The sequence below is a fragment of the Salmo salar genome, chromosome ssa17 (genome assembly GCF_905237065.1).
Source record: "Salmo salar chromosome ssa17, Ssal_v3.1, whole genome shotgun sequence".
Taxonomy (NCBI): domain Eukaryota; kingdom Metazoa; phylum Chordata; class Actinopteri; order Salmoniformes; family Salmonidae; genus Salmo; species Salmo salar.
This window is the reverse complement of record NC_059458.1, coordinates 52,313,451-52,321,254: the sequence shown is the minus strand read 5'-3', so window position 1 is coordinate 52,321,254 and position 7,804 is coordinate 52,313,451. Positions and strand designations below refer to the sequence as shown.

Sequence of the window (7,804 nt, the reverse complement as noted above, 5' to 3'; positions counted from 1 at the left end):
TGAGATTACTGATTCATTCGATGCAGGACCGCTCCAACTTTTCTGCCCAAAAAAGACAGTTTGACGTTGCTGTGACATTTATCTAAAAAAACATTAAAACATCTTCTTCACATCATCATCAACAACATGAGCATCACATGTGGAAGCCCAGAGATTCACCAGAGATGATTCCCTATCATAGAAGGACAACCATATCTGCAGCACTCCAAAAATCTGATCTTTATGCTAGAGTGGCCAGACGGAAGCAACTCCTCAGTAAAATGCACAGATCAAACTAAGATTTAACTATTTGGCCTGAATTTTTTATTTTTATTTATTTTACCAGGTAAGTTGACTGAGAACACATTCTCATTTACAGCAGTGACCTGGGGAAGAGTTTCAGGGGAGAGGAGGGGGATGATTAGGTGGCCGTGATGGTATGAGGGCCAGATTGGGAATTTAGCCAGGACACCGGGGTTAACACCCCTACTCTTACGATAAGTGCAATGGGATCTTTAATGACCTCAGAGAGTCAGGACACCCGTTTAACGTCCCATCCAAAAGACAGCACCCAGGAATTGGGATATTATTTTAGACCAGTGGAATGAGTGGCTCCTACTGGCCCTCCAACACCACTTCCAGCAGCATCTGGTCTCCCATCCAGGGACTGACCAGGACCAACCCTGCTTAGCTTCAGAAGCAAGCCAGCAGTGGGATGCAGGGTGGTATGCAGCTGGCTTAAATGCCAAGCGTCACATCAGGAGGAAACCTGGCACCATCCCTACGGTGAAGCATGGTGGTGGCAATATCATGTTGTGGGGATGTTTCTCAGTGGCAGGGACTGGGAGTCTAGTCAGGATCGAAGGAATGATGAACGGAGAAAAGTATAGAGAGATCTGCTACAGAGCACTCAGGACCTCAGACTGGGGTGAAGATTCACCTTCCAACAGGACAACAACCTTAAGCATACAGCAAAGACGACGCAGGAGTGGCTTCGGGACAAGTCTATGAATGTCCTTGAGTGGCCCAGCCAGGGCCCGGACTTGAACCTGATCGAACATCTCTGGAGAGACCTGAAAATAGCTGTGCAGCGACGCTCCCCATCCAACATGACAGAGCTTGAGAGGATCTGCAGAGAAGAATAGGAGAAACTCCCCAAATACAGGTGTGGCAAGATTGTAGCGTCATACCCAAGAAGACTTGAGGCTGTAATCGCTGCCAAAGGTGCATCAACAAAGTACTGAGTAAATGGTCTGAATAGTTATGTAAATTTGATATTTCAGTTTTTGCTTTGTAATTGTGGGGTATTGTATGTAGATTGATGAGGGGGAAAAACTATTAAATCCATTTTAGAATAAGACTGCAACGTAACAAACTGTGTAAAAAGTTAAGGGGTCTGAATGCTTTCCGAACGCACTGTGTATGAGCAACATGCCCCCCCACCACCACCCATAATCTGCCCATTTAGCAATATTTGCTCCTCTCTTTTGATGATGATAAGTAACGCGTCAGGAGAAGGAAATAGATATTATATTAGTTAACTATTGATTAAAAACTAATTGCTTCCTTGTGGTCAGGTGTATAAGTGCTCCCCTTTCTCCAAATAACAGAACCTACCAGCGATTCCTTATACAACAGGTAAGTCCACTATACTCACCTCCACCTATGTTCTAAAGTACTTACTGTCTGACGCTGAATTTGTCATAAGTCTCTCTCTCTTTCTCTCTCTCTCTCTCGTTTTCTCTTTTTCTCAGGAGAGTATCACCATGACGATGCTGACCATATTTCTGCTTCTCAGTGCTGCCTTTGCTCTGGGTGATGCAAGTAAGAGAGATATACCTCATAGTTTCCACCAGATTTTTTGTTTACTCCTTTTAGTTACAGTGTAGATAACAGAGGTGTTTATTGAAGTGTAGGTAGTAGAGGTATTCTTAACAATGGTTTGATTACCTGTTCACACTCATCAGATGCAGTTTGATTATATCATTCTACACTTTAAAGAGCACATGAGTATTCATCTTTCCTCTGTCTTTGTCTCTCTTTGTTGTAGGGGATCTGAGTGACACAGAGAATCAAATTATGGAGAACCTGATACGCAACCTGCCAATCGGTAAAATGCCTTATCCCATATCAACAAGATTTCTGAAACCTGCAGAAAACTATAATATTGCGTTGGTTTGCTAATGTTAATGGACTGATAATGCACAGATAGCTGTGGTGCTGTGTTCAATAACATCACGGCTGGAACGCACTTTTGACACTCAGATTGTGTTGTCGGAACTAATCATTTCATCATGATATTGCATTATATCTCTCCCCCCTACAGAGTCTGAGGAGATGGGAGCGAAGGAGAAGCGGGAACTACAAACCAGGAGTTCATCATGCCCACCTGGTTGGCACAGTTATAGGACACGCTGCTATCACTACGTCCCCTTCTTGGTGAACTGGCCAGAGGCAGAGGTACCTGTAAATTGCTATAAACACATTTCCATATTTAAGGCCAGATTTACTCATTCTAAACATCATAGGATTAGTGTGTTTAACAGGGTTGCTAAACTACAACTTGATGTGCTATTCCTTCTCTTTATCTTTATATTCAGAAATGAATGCAGAAACTTCAATTATATCTAGCATCATTAATTCAATTTAAACTTCCAAATGACCGATCTCAATTTAAACTTCCAAACCGGTCTCAGGCTTGGATAACACTGGAGGCCCCTAAGATTCTCCACAGAGTTGGGTAAAGCTGATTTCAGTTTTTTGTACCCTTCATGTGGAACAACTTACGGAGCTCTCTGAAATTAGATGTCCTGGTCCCACTTTGTCAGTTCAGAGTAAATATTGGAGACATCTATGTTGATAAATGTGTCTGTTCTTAATGTTTTGTCATGTCTATTGTATGTGATAGATAGTATTAACGCATCATCTGCAAAAGAGACCCTTAAATACAAATAAATATTCTAGTCGATTCACTTTAAAATCTCTCTGAGTCTCTCTCCTTCACAACCCCCATCTCTCTCTCTCTCTATTTAGCATTACTGTTTGTTATTGGGAGGTAACCTGGCATCAGTGCACAGCCTCTCCCAGTATAACTTCCTTCAGTAGTGCCAACGGAGCCCAGCGCACCTGGATTGGAGCCAACGATGCCATCAAGGTCAGAAGCACTCTGTTTAACACTGCTGAAACATATACAGTAAGATTAGTTGATTCTTTGAGGATAAAACTTATGGTTAGGTCTGTATGAATTTGAGATTGGTTACATTTCTCCAGTCCCATCCCTCAGCTGTTAACCAAAACAATGGCAAAGATATTAAACTTTCCTTTAAAGAACTGTAATGTTTAGTGTCTGCTGGTTACACATCTGCTTGTATGCTCTTTAGGAGGGTCTTTGGCTGTGGAGCGATGGGTCCAGGTTTAGCTACCAGAACTGGGGCCAGGGGCAACCCGATAACAGCAACCATGGTGCTGGGAACGACAACACGAATGGTCGTGAGCATTGTATGGAGATGAACTATGGAGGTACGATGCTGTCGCCAGAGCACTCGCCCTCACATTATTCATCAAACATTTTGATAGATGTAAAAATACATTTTTAAAGGGAATGTGTTACTTTTTTAGCTACATTAAAACAAAAATTAATCTTTCTCTGTATTACCCTCTTTCCCAGATGTCTTCGGGCAGAATGATGCACCCTGCTGGAAGCAACTTCCATTCATGTGTTCCAGAAAGCTGTAAAATGTACAGATTGGGAGAGAATTCATGTTTTAACATTACTCCCCTCATGTTTAGTGTACTTTTAGATTTTTGCTGATTTTAATGTGATTGTATTTCCTTATCTTGATGATTATTGCTGATTATATAAAGTGAAAAGCACTTAAAATAAAATGTATAAAATGTATTATTATTACATCTGAGAGGCTCTCAGGCGATGGGATTCTTCAATAAAATCAGTGTGTAATATTTCCTGTTGTTCAGTGGATATTTTGGCAAAAACCCCAGAGAATTCTCATGGGTGGCTCCAGGGAGGGGGTTGCCTTTGCAGAAGCACCCTCATGAAACAATGTATTAGTATGTATATGCATGTACGCCATTGATTTCAAGCGCCCCTTTGCAATGAACGAATCTACCCCTTAGTTAGGCTCTCGGCATATGGGTTTCTTTTAACCAAGGATGGTGTTGGATCCTGAATATTGCTGTATAGCTGGCCAAATACACTTACTATGAAAAAAATGATGTTGAAATGGCTGATTGGATTAAAAGTGTAAATCTGAAGCCTGGCGCAGCGGTCTAAGGCACAGCATGTTGGGCCGGACGCCTGCACGCTGACTACGGTCTCCAGCTGTATGGTGTATCCTCCGACACATTGGTGCGGCTGGCTTCTGGGCTAAGCAAGCAGTGTGTCAAGAAGCAGTGCGGCTTGGCGGGGTCGTGTTTCGGAGGACGCATGGCTCTCGACCTTTGTCTCTCCCGAGTCTGTATGGGAGTTGCAGCGATTGGATATCACGAAATTGTAAAATGGGTAGAAAAAAAAAAGTGTAAATCTGGAAGCTAACTGGCCTGTCAGCCTTGTGGGATTCAAGGACTGTAATGAGCTCAGCTGCCACAGTCGGGTTCAGATGAGTTGGAAGAATGGAAAAACACACAGATAGTTGATACAGGAGTTCCTCAAACACACAAAGCCAGCCAGCGTGCCAGACACCCCTCCCTACATCCCTGCCATCAAATCCACTCTCCCCTAATGAAGTGGCTGACATGAACTTAAGCGGCCTCCTTCTGGGTGCGTTGTGGAAAGTGGGTTATAGAGACAAGACGGGGCCTCCTCCACCTCCCCGCCATAACACACATGCACTCAGACTGTAGCTGGCTGGAGAAATACCTGTTTACTGCACCGTAAAGTAGGGCATGGATGGCAACTGTGTGGTGGATAGGGGAGGGGGAATAACAAATGTGCAGAATACTGTACCCTACAGTGTTACTTAGCTACATGGGATGATGTTGTGTGTCATACAAATGTGAGTATTGTCTCAAGAGATGATGTGCCTGTATGTATGTATGTATGTATGTATGTATGTATGTATGTATGTATGTATGTATGTATGTATGTATGTATGTATGTATGTATGTATGTATATATGTATGTATGTATGTATGCTTGCATGCGTGTAGGTAGGTAGCCTACACCATACACTAGAGATTTGACTACTACAGTATGACATTCCTGCTGAGACAAAGTATTGCATGATGTTACATGCATGACAGAGTGCATAACTGTATTCTACTGAGATTTGTCCTGCCCAGGGGAATCTCCAGAATTATAACATAGTTGAGACAAAATAATCAAATATTACCTTCCTTCTCTGGAATGTGGAATAATGTTTGCAACTAGTTCGGTTTACATTTTGACGTATATCCAGTGTGAACGGTATGGGTAAAGATACCAGGCAGATCCAGACCTAACTGATGCAGAAAACTGGTTTATTTCCCAGATTTACCCGTGCCTCATTATTGGAGCACATTAGCTCATTCCTGGGCACTGATGTCAGTGCTCCCCAAGAGGCCCTCACTGCAGGAGCTTGTTTGATTATAGCCTCACAGCTGGCTTGTGATGTGGGCCAGGCCTGAATGGAAGGATGGAGGAGGGGAGGGCAGCGAATCAGTTGCCCCAGCTGTGAAAATGTAAAAATCAGGCTGGACACTGGTGCTGGGTTGGGAAGAGAGAGGGGAGGAGTCTCTCTCTCTCTTTCATTCTTGCTCTCTTTCTCTTGCTTTCTCTCTCCCTCTCCATCTGTTTGTGTGAGAGAAAGAATAGACAAACAAACATGTACGTACACACACACACACACACATGTCCTCAGCAGCATCATCTCCTGCCTGGCTGGGTGGAGGATATAAAAGCCTGCATGGTCCCTACCCTGCTGTAGAGAGGCAGGACTCCCTCGCTGTTGGGCAATTGGGCAACGGAATAGAATAGCCTAAAGTAGATGACTGTGTGTGTGTGTGTGTGTGTGTGTGTGTGTGTGTGTGTGTGTGTGTGTGTGTGTGTGTGTGTGTGTGTGTGTGTGTGTGTGTGTGTGTGTGTGTGTGTGTGTGTGTGTGTGTGTAAAATGCAAATATGCAACAAACAGCAAAAGTAAGAGACACAAGTACGGAAAAGACATACCCACATTTCCCATGTATATGTTATCCTTTGTGGCATGCAGTGTGGGGACATTCCAGGGCTTATCTCATTTGTGTCCTTGCTGTGACTGCTGAGAGAGAGAGAGAGAGAGAGAGAGAGAGAGAGAGAGAGAGAGAGAGATAAAGAGATAAAGAGACTGAGACTGTTGAGAGGAAAATAGGGAGGGGGAGAGAACAAGAGAGCCAGGGAATGAAAAAAGCGTCTGAGACTGTATTTTGTGTTGAAGCACAAACACACTGATGATGCATGGAGGCAAGAGACCTGTTATTGCCGTTATTGCTCCAGTTGTTCCATTTGGATGAAGAATATGTTTCATGGGACGTGTGAATGGACTATAAAACAGGGAAACAGTCTTGGGTGTGAAAACATTGTGTTAACGAGGTCCACTTCCATTCATTCAGGGTTAAAAGGGCATTCTTATAACCTGCACCTCTTTAGATGGATGACTATCCAGGAAGAACCTCTCACACTGTGCTGCCATTATTATTCTCATAATGAAAGATGTAGTGCCAAGGCAGAACAACGCCCTCTGTGGGTCTGGATGGTCCATGTAAAAATCACCTTCATATGATTACATGACTTAATGGGCAATGAAAACTATTTTACTCCCAACTATTATCTCCCAACATTACATAAAGATGGTAAAATGTCCATCACTAAAATGTTTTGAGGGAGCTTTCCCACAATTCTTTTAATGTTTTATTGGACAATGAAGAGCATTTGATGAGTATGGTCTTATATGCTTATTGAGTATGAACTGAATTGTGAATAGGTTGATGTGAAGCAGGATGAATTCTCATACATCACCCTTCGTTCTAGACCAGGGTTTTAGTCATTAGGGCACACTGTAGCAAACCGTTTAAAAATGAAAACAAGTGGTTCCTGTTGGTAGTCCCTCCCTGCTCCCTGTTTCAGTCTGTTTTCTTCCGTTTGGTGCCTAATGAACACAACCCTGGCTGATTCACATGACCAGCCCCTGTTGCTAAGCAGCCAGTTCAGATCAAGCTATTTTAATGGGTGACACTAGATCACCCATATTCTAATTACATTTACATGGGCTGGAGAAGCGGCATCCACCGCTAAAATGATAACCTGCATATTCAATATATTGACTGAATACGCATGTTGTCACACCCTGATTTGTTTCACCTGTCCTTGTGATTGTCTCAACCCCCCTCCAGGTATCACCCATCTTCCCCATTATCCCCTGTGTATTTATACCTGTGTTCTCTGTTTGTCTGGTGCCAGTTTGTTTTGTTTCATCAAGCCTACCAGCATTTTTCCTTCTGTGCCTGTCTCTTGATTGTGCCTGTTTTCCAGTTTCCCGGTTTTTCACTTTTCTGCCTGCCCTGAACCTGAGCCTGCCTACCATCCTGTACCTTTGCCCCACCTATCTGGACTACTGACCTCTGATGACCCTGAGCCTGCCTGCCGTCCTGTGCCTTTGCCCCACCTATCTGGATTACTGACCCCTGCCTGCCCTATCTTTTGCCTGCCCATGTTGAATTAATAAAATGTTGTTAATTGTCTGCATCTGGGTCTTATCTGAAAGGTGATACATGTAATGACTACCATATGACATACATTCAGCAGTCGTTTGAAAGGATGGATGCAGCTGGGCCTGGGGGACCATGAAATATATAAAAG

At 43.3% G+C, this 7,804-nt stretch overlaps 1 pseudogene; it reads left to right on the top strand.

Annotated features, from left to right (window-relative positions):
- The first annotated feature begins 1,740 nt into the window (after nucleotides 1–1,740).
- Nucleotides 1,741–3,895, top strand: LOC106576104 (galactose-specific lectin nattectin-like; annotated as a pseudogene).
- Nucleotides 3,896–7,804: the final 3,909 nt, after the last annotated feature.